Source organism: Tachyglossus aculeatus, chromosome 11 (genome assembly GCF_015852505.1).
Source record: "Tachyglossus aculeatus isolate mTacAcu1 chromosome 11, mTacAcu1.pri, whole genome shotgun sequence".
NCBI classification, from domain to species: domain Eukaryota; kingdom Metazoa; phylum Chordata; class Mammalia; order Monotremata; family Tachyglossidae; genus Tachyglossus; species Tachyglossus aculeatus.
In genome coordinates this window covers 31124827-31139625 of record NC_052076.1, presented here as the reverse complement: position 1 = coordinate 31139625, position 14799 = coordinate 31124827, and positions in this window count along the sequence as shown.

The window sequence follows — 14799 nt, the reverse complement described above, 5'->3', positions numbered from 1 at the left end:
TTTTGCTCAGAAAAGGGGCTAGGTAAGATGAAAACCCCACCCGTCTCTTTTGCTCAGAAAAGGGGCTAGGTAAGATGAAAACCCCACCCTAGATAGGGTGAAGATGTGAGGAAGCAGCCCACTGCCCCTCCACTCCCCCCAAGGTGGTCCTACTCCGATGGCCACGGGGGCCAGCCAAGGATCCAGGAGAATTCATTTCTAACTGTGGGAGAGGGCAAATTGACAAGGTGGATGTGGGCTGGTAAGCTATTTGCAAGTGTAAGGAGCAGCAGAGCCTAGTGGAATGAATCCGGGGCCTGGGAGTCAGAGAACCTGGCATCTATCTAATCCCAGCTTTGCCCCTTATCTGCTGTGTGAAATTGGGCAAATCACTTCAGTTCTCTGTGCCTCAGTTTCCTCATCTCTAAAATCGGCATTCAAACCCCATTCTCCCACCAACTTAGACCGTGAGCCCCTCGTGGGGCCTGATGATCTTGTATCTACCCCGGTGCTTAGTACAGTGTTTGTCACATAGTAAACTGCTTAACAAATAGGAGGTTATTAGGAGGTTTTTCCTCACATCCAACACGCCTGGCAGCACGGGGGCTGGGGACAGGATCATCCTCTTTCATCCTGAGGCCGAAGCCTGCCAGAGCTGCCGGCTCCGGCCGGGAGTGACGCCATCTTCTCGCTTCTGTTGGGGGAACCAGTCCTGAGCAAGAGAGTCCCCCACCCCCTCCCCGATTTGGCTCAGCACCCCTGGAGCCAGAGCCGGGAGCCTCAGGGCCGTGTCCGTCTCACCCTTCCCATGCTGGTCGCACTGGCTGCAATTTCCTGCCGCTCAGCAGCCAGGGATGGAAAAGGCAGTGGGGAAACGGGTGCCCGTCAAGCCCGGCTCCACAAAGGACTTTTTCCACTTAAACAGCCAGAGGCACCAGCTTATGCTCCTTGTACACTTGTGGCAGTGGGGGAGTGTCTCTGGACCTCTCTGTTTCTGAGCCTGTATGTGGGCCTCTACCTGTCTATCTCTCCCTCCCTCTTCCTCCTCCCCCCTCTACCTCTCCATCTCTCCCTCTGTCCCTCTCTTTTCTCCCTCTCTTTCTCCCTTCTCACCTCTCTCCTTCTCCTTTCCCTCTCCTTTCCCATCTCTCCACTCTTTCTTAGTCCCTTTCTCCCTTCCCCCTTCTCTCTCCTCTCTCTCGCCACTCTCTTCCTTCCCACCTCTCTTTCCTCTTTCTCTCCTCTCCCACTCCCTTCCCACCTCTTAATCTTCTCTCTCTTCCTGATTCTCTCTCTTCTTTCTCCTCTCTCCCTTCCTGCCTCTCTCTTTTCTATAACCCTTCCCACTTTTCTCTCCTCTCTCTCCCTTCCTGCCTCTCTGTATTTCCTCTCTAGAGCTCCCTGCCTCTCCCTTCTCTCTCTCTCTTCCCACCTTGCTCTCCTTTTTCTTCTCTCTCCCTTCCCACCTCTCTCTCCTCTCCCCCTTCCTGCCTCTCTCCTCTTTCTCTCTCTCTCCTCTCTCTCCCTTTCCACCTCACACTCCTCACTCTATCCACTCTCTCCCTTCTCACCTCTTTCCTCTCACTCCTCTCATTATTCTCTCTTTCTCCTCTCTCTCTCTCTCTCTCTCTCTCTCACGACCCCAAAGTTTTTTCTAATCCTGGAGCTCCCCCTCTGGACTGCCACGAATGTATCTCCTGTTTCTCCCCCTCCTCCCCTTCATCCCCCTTCTCCCCCCTCCTCTCCCTTCTCCTCCTCTCACTCCCCTCTCCCAGCAGGGTCGGTTCTGCAGAAAGAAACAATTGCCAGATGAGAAGGTCAGGTCAGACAGGCAGAGTCTTTGAGAGGTGAGCAGAGATGAGCAGCCCCAGCTCTCTCTGGCTCTCAGTGGGGACTGGTTACTGAAACCAGAGCCTGAGGGAAGTACCTAGGCACTCTGGTCCCTGGAGTTCTACAAGGGACAGATGTCCCTTGGACCCAGGAAGAGGCAGGGGGCTGGACCAGTTGACCCCTCATAGCCTCAGTGGTATTGGGACCTGAATTTCCTGGGTAACTTTTCCAGAAGCTTTCTATCCCTCTCACAGACCAAATTGGGAGAAAAGAAGGACCATTTCTATAGTCCTTCCATTTTAAACCTTTTAAACCATTTTTAAACCATTTCAAACTTTCCATTTCATATGGAAGGAAGGGGACTGGGGAGAGTGAGCAGACAAATAATGGAAAGATTATGGGCCCAGAGTCTGAGGACTTAGAGTTTAATCCCTGCTCCACAAGTTGCCTGCTGTGTGACTATGGCAAATCACTTAACTTCTCTGTGCCTCAGATCCTTCATCTGTAAAATGGGGATTGAATACCTGTTCTCCTTCCTATTTAGACTATGAGCCCCATGGCAGTAGGGTTAGCATCTGACCTGATTATCTTGTATCTTCCCCAGCACTTAGTGTGTGACACATAGTAAGCTCTTAACAACTACCACAGTTTTTTTATGATTATTATTTTCTAAATTTTCAAGGAGTCTGTTCCTGAAGGGGCCACCTGCCACTCAGAAAGTTTGGTCACCTAGCCAAGAAGCTAGCCAACTGGTCAGCAGGTCAGCATCGCAGGTGACAGAGGAAAGAGAGCCCATTGACCCACCCAGGGATCAAACAACCCCCTCAACTGCAGTTCACTGAGGTCTTCTTATCTGTGCCCCTGCCTCAGAGGCAGGACCTCACCACCAAACAAAGCTCACTCCAGCCTAGAAGACACCAGGCCAAAGGTCAACGGTGCTGGGATGCACTGGGGGAAGAGCAGAGGGTCTGAGAGCCCCAGGTTGGGCCCCAGGGGAACAGGCAGGCATCACCTGCTTCTGGAGAGTTCTGCTTTGGTGACTGAGAGGGGCATGGGAGGATCGGTGGGGGAGTAGGGAGAGCTGATGAGGGGGCAGGGAGAGCCTGTGGTGGAGTATGGAGAGTCTATGGGGGCAGGGAAATCTGGAGGAGGGGCAGAGAGAGAGCTTGTGAGGTAGTTGGAGGAGCTGATAAGGGGGCAAGGAGAGTCTGAGGAGGATGAGAAGAACTAGCTGAGGGGAAATAAGAGTCTGTTGGGGAGTCTGAAAGAGCCTGTTTGGAGGGTGGGGCAAGGGGGTGGACAGGGCAGGGACTCCCCAGAGACAAACCTGGAGTTCCTCTTTCCATCCCGGAAGGCCGGAGTTAGGGGACAGTGTAGAGACAGCCCCGGGGCCCAACCCCGATGCTTCCCAAGGCTGAAGGCCTGGAGAATCTTGTGAAATGTCTGGAGCCATCTCTGCAGGAGCCTGGGGCTCAGGGAAGACCAGGGAGCTGGGCGGTATTGTATTCATTCATTCATTCAATCATATTTATTGAGCATTTACTGTGTGCCGAGCACTGTACTAAGCTCTTGGGAAGTACAAGTTGGCAACATATAGAGAAGCTCTTGGGAAGTACAAGTTGGCAACATATAGAGACGGTCTCTACCCAACAACGGGCTCACAGTCTAGAAGGGGGAGACAGATTGCACTCTCCCAAGTGCTTAGTACATTGCTCTGCATTGCACTATGGATTGCTCTGCACAGGGTAAATGCTCAATGCATACCAATGATTGATTGATTGAAATCTTGTGACCTAGTAGCCAGGGTGATGAGGGGCATGACTTCTTGGGGAGTTGGAAAGGGGCTAACCTCTTACAGCCTTGATGCTGGAGAACCTGTGGGTTTAAGAAATGCAGCGTGACCTAGTGGAAAGAGCCTGGGCTGGGGGGTCAAGGGACTTGGGTTCTAATCCAGGTTCTTTCCATTTACCTACTGCATGGCCTTGGGTAAGTCACAGACTTCTCTGTCCTTCGGTTCCCTCATCTGCAAAATGGGGATTCAATTCCTGTTCTCCCATCCCTTTAGACTATGAGCCTCGTTGGGGAATGGGGATTCTGTTCCACCTGTATTGTTCTCTCCTAAACGTGCTCTTCACATAGTAAACGCTCAATAAATCCCATTGATGATGTTGATGATGATGATGATTTTCTTGCGTCTGCCCCAACACAATGCTCGGCACCTAGTGAGCACTTAAAAAATGCCACAATTATTATTATTTAGGAAGGGGCGTTGTTAAGGGAAGACAGCAGGGGTCACTGCAACCCCGGCTCCTCCATGAGGAGGGTGAGCTCTCTCCCCTCCCTCTTCCTTCCTCCCTCCCTCCTCCTCTCCCTCCTCCCTCCTGACAGCCACTTCATTAAAAAGGCATTAAAAGGGAACTCTAAGGGTGGAGGAGTTTATGAGGGCAGGTTCCCCAAGCATTGGTAATTACGGGGAATGGAAACCAATCATCTCCTGCAAAAACCCAGCCTTTTAATTTTCTCTTATTTGTCCTCTGCTGAATGTTAAGCACCTTGCCCCCTCTGCCCCCGGTGATGCCCAGTCCACTGGTATAGATGTGCACCCCACATCCGAACCCCCCTCCCATCCATCCACCCACACACATGCCAGCCGGGGGCCTGCTCTGGAAACTGCGCCCTTGTCCACCCTGCCACGTGTCCAGCAGTCTTGACCCCAGGGGCTGCGGAAGCTCCATCCACAGAGCCAGATCACCTCCAGGTCGAGGCCCGGGAAGTGAGGGTGGGCATGGGAGAGAGGGAGAGACCGGCCAGCTGGCGCCTGCCCTTTGCCCAGCTGACCAACCTGGACAGGAGGGAGATCAGCTGAGGTCCAGGGGTCATAGGTTCCGGCCCTGGGCCGGGCAGGGAGAGGAGAGGAAAGAGAGGAGAAAGATTGGGGGGAAGGGGGTTGGGGAGGGGAGAACAGAAGAGTCAGGGAAAGAGCAGCAGTGAGGTGCCCGCAATTTGGTATCTGATAGGGGACACCGGACACACACACACACACACACACACACACACACACACACACACACACACACACACACACACCCATCTCACACACACACACACACACACACACAAACACACCCATCACACCACACTGGACATTGGGGAAGGGTCCTAGCCCTCCAGGGACTGATAACCAGATGGGGGAGACAGGACCCAAACACACACACACACACACACACACACACACACACACCCATCCATAGACACACAATACTTAGCCTGAGGACAGGTCAGGGGGAAGAAAATAAGTGTCTTCCTGGAAGGACTGACTGCCTTGGTAGAGGAAGAAGTTGGACAGGCCTAGAGGCACAAATGTAAAGTCCAAAGAGTATAGAGGTAAAATTACACAAACATGCTAATAATGACAGCAACAATAACAACAACAACAACATCTTGAGTTGCCATAGGTTTTAGTGTTTCCATAGCACTTTCACCTGCCTTATCTCATTTTGTCTGCCCGACCTTTAGCAGTAGCAATAGTGTTTACTAAGCACTTAGTGTGTGCAGCCTACCTACTAAGCTCTGGGAAAGAATACACAGTGGGGAATTGGATCGCTGTCTTTTGTGGGCCTCACAATTTCCTTCTAGATAGAGGCTGATGTTATTATCCCCAGTTTACAGATGAGGAAACTGAGGCCCTGAGACTTGCTACTGGCCACCCAATACCCCAAGGGTCTAGCTAGAACTAGAAGCCTCCTCCACTGGCTCCCAGACTGGGGCCAGACAAATATTTTTTAAGTGTGTCCGGAGAGGCTGGTGGAGCCTGAATGGAGAGAACAGAATCAAGCCAGGGAAGAAACATTGGGAATTAGAGGCTACGAGGAATCATTCAATCCTCTACTCTATTTATTTAAATTTACTCTATTTACTCTATTTACTCTATTTATTTATTCATTTTACTTGTACATATCTATTGTATTTATTTTATTTTGTTAGTATGTTTGGTTTTGTTCTCTGTCTCCCCCTTTTAGACTGTGAGCCCACTGTTGGGTAGGGACTGTCTCTATATGTTGCCAACTTGTACTTCCCAAGCACTTAGTACAGTGCTCTGCACACAGTAAGCGCTCAATAAATACGATTGATTGATTGATTCAATCATTCATTCAGTTGTATTTATCAAGCACTTACTGTGTGCAGAGTACTGTACTAAGTGCTTGGAAAAGTACAGTACAGCAGTAGAGACAATCCCTGCCCAAAATGAGCTCACAGTCTGGAGGACGGAGACAGACATCAATATAAATAAATGGACATCAGTGTGAATAGATAAAATTCAAACTCACAGACTGCATAATCCTCCCTCAACCCGGATCGGAAATAGTGATAGTAATAATAATAATAACTGTGTTATTTGCTCAGCATTTACTATGGGCAGAGCACTGTACTAAATGCTGGAATAGGTATAAGATAAACAGATCAGACAGTGCCAAGATCCCTGTTTTCTTCAGCTACTGAAGAAGAAGCAGATCAAACATAAAAAGAATCAATCAATTCATCAATCAATGTTACTTATTGAGCATTAACTGTGTGCAGAGGACTGTTCTAAGCACTTGAAAGTGTACAATATAACACTTGGTAGCCACATTCCCTGCCCATTAATTTTAGTCCACTGAACCAAATCAGACTTTCTGTGATTGCCAACAGCCTGAGGCAGTAGAGCTTAGATCTAAATGTTCAGCTTAAACTCAGCAATGCAAGTTCCACCTCTTGTGAATACCACAGCTCCAGTGAAACAAATACCTTTCCCCTCTTTTGTAATGTTCCTCCCCCTCCTCCTTCCCTCACCCCCAACGATCTGGCCTCCTACTTCATTAACAAAATTAAATCCATCAGGTCCAACCTCCCCAAAGTCTCTTCCCCCCCTTCTCCAACCCCCCGGCTCTCAACACTCTCTGCTACTCTCCCATCCTTCCCAGCAGTATCCTCAGAGAAGCTCTCCTCCCTCCTCTCAAGTGCTACTCCGGCCACCTGTGCTTCTGACCCCATTCCCTCTCATCTCATGAAATCTCTCGCTCCATCCCTTCTCCCCTCCTTAACTTCCATCTTCAACCGCTCACTCTCCACTGGTTCCTTCCCCTCTGCCTTCAAACATGCCCATGTCTCTCCCATCCTAAAAAAACCCTCTCTTGACCCCACCTCACCTTCTAGTTATCGCCCCATATCCCTCCTACCATTCCTTTCCAAACTCCTTGAACGAGTTGTCTACACGTGCTGCCTAGAATTCCTCAACAACAACTCTCTCCTCAACCTCCTCCAGTCTGGCTTCCGTCCCCTACATTCCACGGAAACTGCCCTCTCAAAGGTCACCAATGACCTCCTGCTTGCCAAATCCAATGGCTCATACTCTGTCCTAATCCTCCTCGACCTCTCAGCTGCCTTTGACACTGTGGACCACCCCTTTTTCCTCAACACACTATCTGACCTTGGCTTCACAGACTCCATCCTCTCCTGGTTCTCCTCTTATCTCTCAGGTCGTTCTTTCTCAGTCTCTTTTGCAGGCTCCTCCTCCCCCTCCCATCCTCTTACTGTGGGGGTTCCCCAAGGTTCAGTGCTTGGTCCCCTTCTGTTCTCAATCTACACGCACTCCCTTGGTGACCTCATTCACTCCCACGGCTTCAACTATCATCTTTACGCTGATGATACCCAGATCTACATCTCTGCCCCTGCTCTCTCCCCTTCTCTCCAGGCTCGCATCTCCTCCTGCCTTCAGGACATCTCCATCTGGATGTCTGCCCGCCACCTAAAACTCAACATGTCCAAGACTGAACTCCTTGTCTTCCCTCCCAAACCCTGCCCTCTCCCTGACTTTCCCATCTCTGTTGACAGCACTACCATCCTTCCCGTCTCACAAGCCCACAACCTTGGTGTCATCCTCGACTCTGCTCTCTCATTCACCCCTCACATCCAAGCCGTCACCAAAACCTGCCGGTCTCAGCTCCACAACATTGCCAAGATCCGCCCTTTCCTCTCCATCCATACCGCTACCCTGCTCATTCAAGCTCTCATCCTATCCCGTCTGGACTACTGCATCAGCCTTCTCTCTGATCTCCCATCCTCGTGTCTCTCTCCACTTTAATCCATACTTCATGCTGCTGCCCGGATTATTTTTGTCCAGAAATGCTCTGGGCATATTACTCCCCTCCTCAAAAATCTCCAGTGGCTACCAATCAATCTGCGCATCAGGCAGAAACTCCTCACCCTGGGCTTCAAGGCTCTCCATCACCTCGCCCCCTCCTACCTCACCTAGCCTTCTCTCCTTCTACAGCCCAGCCTGCACCCTCCACTCCTCTGCCGCTAATCTCCTCACCGTACCTCGTTCTCACCTGTCCCGCCATCGGCCCCCGGCCCACGTCATCCCCCGGGCCTGGAATACCCTCCCTCCGCCCATCCGCCAAGCTAGCTCTCTTCCTCCCTTCAAGGCCCTGCTGAGAGCTCACCTCCTCCAGGAGGCCTTCCCAGACTGAGCCCCTTCCTTCCTCTCCCCCTCGTCCCCCTCTCCATCCCCCCATCTTACCTCCTTCCCTTCCTCACAGCACCTGTATATATGTATATATGTTTGTACATATTTATTACTCTATTTATTTATTTATTTATTTTACTTGTACATAGCTATTCTATTTATTTTATTTTGTTAGTATGTTTGGTTTTGTTCTCTGTCTCCCCCTTTTAGACTGTGAGCCCACTGTTGGGTAGGGACTGTCTCTATATGTTGCCAATTTGTACTTCCCAAGCGCTTAGTACAGTGCTCTGCACATAGTAAGCGCTCAATAAATACGATTGATGATGATGATGATGATGTGCCGTGGGTGATGCCTGGATGTTGTGGAGTTTCCCCCACCCAACCACCGATGCTGTGACCCCACTTTTGGAGGGATGGGGGTGATCCAGTAACTCCTTAGAGCATGGCTCCAGGCCTAGGACAAAAAGGAGGTTCCTGTGGCTTTCAGGGGCTGTAACTGTGTCAGAGGATGGTGGCAGCCACATCTCGGAGAAATTCATTCATTTATTCAATTGCATTTATTGAGTGCTTACCGTGTGCAGAGCACTGTACTAAGTGCTTGGGAAGTACAAATAGGCAACATATAGAGACGGTCCCTACCCAACAACGTGCTCACAGTCTAGAAGAAATCTAGGTGCCCCAGCCGCCAGTAGACACTTCCGGGGGGTGCCTGGGAGGCTGGGGATCTCAGGATGACGACAGAGCCCAAAGGTTCACGGAGGGAAACACCCAGGCTGTTGTTGGTGGCATCTCCGGACCTGTGCTGGAACTGCCACAGATAAATTCCATCAGGCCTTTCTGCCTGCCAGTGGCCTGAGGCAGGAGAGCAAATATGTTCAACTTGAGCTTGAACACCTCAAATACCACCTCCCGGGAACCCTGTCATGTAAATTCGGTTCTAAATCTCTCTCAGGGGCACCTGTGCTAGCATAGTTTTCTCCTCACAGGTAACTTGCGTTGGTGGCATAAACTCAACCGCCATCAGTTCAGACAAGCTGTGAACAGTTCCCTCATCTGTAAAATGGGGATGAAGACTGTGAGCCCAATGTGGGACAACCTGATTACTTTGATTACCTTGTATAGACCCCAGCGGTTAGAATAGTGTCTGGCACATAAGCACTGAACAAATACCAACATTATTATTATTATTATTTCATAATTTTCATCATCATCATCATCAATGGTATTTATTGAGCATCTACAGTGCTAAGCGCTAAGGAGAGTGCACTAGAAGCAAGAGACGCAATCTCTGCCCTGTAAAGGATTACAATCCAATGGGTTAGAAGGCCTAATATTATTATTATAATTAATAATAATAATAACAATGATTGTGGTTTTTGCTAAGTTTTTATTATGTGCCAGACACTGTACTAAGCGCTGGGGTAGATACAAGCAAATAGGGTTGGACACAGTCCCTGTCCCACATGGTACTGACAGTCTTACTCTCCATTTTACAGTGAGGGAACTGAGGCCCCGAGCAGTGAAGTGATGTGCCCAAGGTCACACAGCAGAGAAGTGGTGGAGCTCGGATTAGAACCCAGGTCCTCTGACTCCCAGGCCCATGTTCTATCCACTCTATCCGTTCTGCATCCCCAGAATGTGGACACTTAGCATGCTTCCCATGACTAGAGCAGAAGGGGTAAGGACCAAGAGTCCTGAACTTTAACAAACTTTCCAAATGCAAGGCCTGTGCTAGGACTCTGAGCAATTCTGATGGCCCATTTGTCTCACTTTCAACATGAAACCCCCTTCTCGTGGAGGGTCTGTAAGGTTCTTTGTGCTCTTTGCTAGAGAAAGACGGTTATATCAGGGTAGGGAGAAGTGTGAGGGGAGGTTATAACCAGATGAAAGTGTAGCCAGTCGACTGTGTCTTTTACTCCCTTGTGTTCCTCTCCTCCAGGACTTCCATCATGTTTCTGAATCTGGAAACTCAGAAAATGCTGTTGGTACATGTGTGTGTGTTTGTTGTTTGTGTGGTTTATATTTTTTCTACTGAATCAGCAAAGGTAATCGATGGGCTCTTCTCCTCTTTCCTTTTGGAGCAGGGATTTCACAGGGGGCAGGGATGTGGTGCTGATTCTCCTACAGTCTCCCTCCCACAGTCTCTGGTGGGGGTGGTGACCCCGGTCAGTGTTGGGGATTGGGGGCCAAACCCCACTGGTCGTGGTATCAGTCAATCCATCAGTGGTATTACTGAGCGCTACTGTGTACCGAGCACTGAACTAAGCTCTTGGAGGAGTACAATGCAACGGAGCTGTTAGACACGATGTTCCCTGCCCACAATGGACTTAGAGTCTAGAGGAGTAGACAGACATTAATGCAAATAAATAAATTTCGGATATGTTCATGTAGACATGTTCTTGGGGTCGACGTATGTATCCAAAGGGCACATTCCAGACTTTCATAGTGTTGCAGTGCTGACAGCCTCAGGCTGTGCATTGTAATATGTGCAGAGAGACAGGAAACTCCCCAGAAAATGGTTCACTCATGGATCACCGTGAATGATTCTTTTCATTGTTTGCTGAGAAAGCAGGATCAGATCTTGGATCTTACCAATGCTCACCCCCAGAGCCCCATGTCATTTCATTCCCCTGTCTACCTGCCAACAGGCTCTTGGAAGTGAAGGGAGGGAAGCATATGAAGCTGAAGAGAGGAAAATGGGGATCCCAGAGTCTCAGGGTCTGGCCATGCAATGAGGTAAAAATCTTGTGAATTTAGTGGAAGTAGGAGTAACAAGGGCATTTACTGAGGGCCTACTGAGTGCAGTGCACTGTGCCAAACATACAACAGAGTCACTATTCAAATTTCCTACCCACGGGGAGTTTATGCTCTGAATGAGAAGCGGCATAGGCTAGTGGATAGAGCACTGGCCTGGGAGTCAAAGGGACCCGGGTTCTAATCCTGGCTCCTCCACTTGTCTGCTGTGTAACCTTTGGCAAGTAAGGTAAGTTCTCTATGTCTCAGGTACCTCATCTGTAAAATGGGGATATTAAGATGGTAAGCCCCACGTGAGACATGGATTGTGTCCAACCAGATTAGCTTGTATCTACCCCACCGCATACTATAGTGCCTGGCTCATAGTAAGTGCTTAAAAAATACCATGTTTAATTTTGAATCATTCTGAAGATCTGTACAGGTTGCTCTATTGCTACTCAGCCACTTACATTACGAGCTCGAGGTGGAATGGGGATGGCATCCCATCTGATAATGCTGTATCTATCTCAGCACTTAGTGTGGTGCTTTGGCATACAGTGGACACAGTAAATGTGGACGTTTTCGGTTGGCTCATTATGTTCACTATCAGGGAACGATTGGGGAAGTAGTGTAGCCTAGGAGATAGAGCACAGTCCTGAGGACCTGGGTTCTAATCCTGGGTCCATCACATGTCTGCTGCGTGACCTTGGGCCAGTCACTTTACTTCCCTGTGCCTCAGTTCCTTCCTCTCTAAAATGGGGATTAAAACTGAGCCCTATATGGGACAGGGACTTGTCCAACCTGATTAGCTTGAATCTACCCCAATGCTTAGAACAGTGCTTGACACACAGTAAGAACTTAACAAATACAAGTATTACTGTTATTATTCTCACAATGGGTGCAATTGGAACTCACCTTTCTGGCTGTAAATCACGGCTTCAAGAGGCCCAAGGGTCCCCTCTGTCCCCAAGGACAGCCCTGTCAGGGGCTCGGGCCGAACCCTGAATGTGACCTGAGGAGGAAACCCATGGTGAGCAAGAAGGAAGTGGTGGAAATTTAGCAGTGAGAAAGTGCACGTATTGCCTTCACTGCAACCCTTCTGATACTATGAGGTACTTGTTCCTCTCCACTGAAGGATCAAAATGGGTGTTGCCAGCCCAGAATCGCTTGGTTCAGGAAACATTCAGAGTTGTGTCGGTGAGCATCTCTTGTGGCTGATGGGGAGGGGCCAGTGCCCACCGAGTGCTCACATCAGGCCAGTGGAAGATTGCAGTTCTGTGCCCTATGGCCTGTTAGGTATGGGCTACTGGAAAAAGTAGGGGCAAGGGAGGAGGGGGTTGCATAACCTGCATCACCCATGAGAAGCAGTATAGACTGATGCTGGAGGCTGCAGGGTGCAGGGGCCTTCATGATCCACTTCAGCCTAACCCCTGGCCAGGGAGTGAATCCATTTCTGCCTGAGCCGAGGCTTTGGGGACGGGGAAGCCCAGGCAGATGTTCCCTGCCAGTCCAGCCCCCGTGTCTGCCCACCAGATTTTCTTTCCTTTCAGGGAGTGAAATGGTGACAGAGACCTGCCGGGCTGGAATGATCTCCCCCTTCCCCAGTGGCTTCATCTTGGAAAATGAGGGGAGGCCAGAACTTTGCAGACTGGCCCAGTTTAATGGGACCCAAGACTACTTCATCAGTGGCCCGACTACTTCCAGATATTCGTGACCAGTATGTTCCCACCATCCAGCGCTTAGAACAGTGCTTTGCACATAGTGCTTAATAAATGCCATCATCATCATCATCATCATCTACTCGGTTCTAAGTTCAAGTTGGAATTGTCTTGTATTTTTCTAAGAGGAGCTTCTGTGTCCTTGTTCTATTGTTAATAATGATGTTGATTAATTGCTCACTGTGAGTTTTGCACTGGGGCAGATACAGTATTAAAATGTTGGACACAGGTTCCTGCCCTCACAATCTATTTTATCCCCATTTCACAGATGAGGAAACTGAAGCTCAGAGAGGTTAAGGAACTTGGCCAATGTTACATAGCAGGCCAGTTACAGAGCTGGGACTTGAACCTAGGCCCTTTGACTCTCAGTTGCATACTCTTTCCATTAGGCCACAGTTGCTCTGTTCAATTCTGGTGGGTTTTGCTCTTTTTATCACATAGAACTAATTTATTTTAACTTGCAAAACAGACATTGAACTGCGGCATCCTTCTTGCATCGCCTAATAAAAAAATGTGTTGCATTTTAATCCTAATAGGCTGGTCCCTGTCTCCCCCAGCAGGGGAGAATTATTCTGGCTCTACCCCAGTGAGTCTTCCTAAACAGGTTTTTTGATTTTTTTTTAATGCAATTGTGTCCATCTTTTAAAAGTGCTGTAGATCATCCTTTCATTTCAAATACTGGTTTTTTCCCACCTGCCCTAAAAGCTTTTGATCATCATGCAAATGGAAAGTGCAAGAAGCACGTATTTTTGGGCCCAAAGAGACATATTCAGACTCAGTGGAGGAGGCACAGAGAACCATTTATGACCCAAAAAGCACATGAAGTGAAAGAGGAGGAATATGTCACCCGTGAAATTGACAAAGTAGCAGGAGACAAACACACAGCAGTCATCTTCACTCTGGGCCAGCAGCTTCAACCCTTCTCCATCGACCTCATCCACAGGGCCATCAACGTCCGTGGAACCATCAGGAGTCTACTCCTCAGGAACCCGGACACCAAAATCATCCTCAAGACTGAAAACACCAGGGAGCTGTTGGCAGAGCTGGAGAGATTCGACGACTTTCATGGTTACATGCAGTACCTCGCCATGATGGACGTTTTCCAGGACGTCCCTGTGGAGGTCATCGATGTCTGAGACATGACTGTGACATTTGGCATGAATGATGCTCACCCTCCTGTACATGTGGTTGGAAACCAGATTAATATGTTCCTAAACTACACCTGCTAGTGGATCAGCACATAAAAAGATATGAAAAGAAATCCCAATCTGGGGCAGAACATCCAGCCCCATACTCTTTTTCCAACCGTACTTGCTTCTGTCTCTGACCGTAGCCTGGGAGAACAGTTGAAGACCCGATGTGTTGATCACCTGTGGTATCCATCTACCTCTCCTCCTGAAAGGACACAAACTATTATTCATGACTTTTGTAACGCTTCTCAATCCCTTGATAGATTCTACTTACTGTGTTCCTGTGGTCTTGAATTCCCTCAGCTAACTTCTTTTCTGTGCAAAAAATTTCCTCCTTTTGTCACCCGTCACCTACTCCCATTCACCATCCATTCACTGGGAATAGGTGGTGGTGGGTTGAACAAGAGATCAAAGGCTATGCTGGCCTCCGCCACATCAAGAACTTTCAAACAGGTGGTCCTTCAAGGTGCAACAGTCACCAAGGGGCAACCAAGTTGTTGGATCACTTCCTGTTCTCACATTTTACTGAATGTGTCACCTTTCGGTTGCCTGATGGTCAAGGGGAGGCAGGGTGGGAGGGAGCATGGTGGACAAGTGGCTTCCCATTTGCTTCCTGCAACGCTAGGGATGATCTGGGAGAGGCCTTTGCTCTTCAAGAGTAGGTTTGGTTTAGTCACATCATTGGCAGTCCAGCAGGGGATAGGAAGTGGGGATGGTCGGGGAGATGATAACAGTGATGGTATTTATTAGGCCCTTACTATATGCCAGACACTGTACTAATCCCTGGGGTGAGTACAAGCAAATCAAATTAGACACAGACCCTGTCTCATGTGGGGCTCACAGT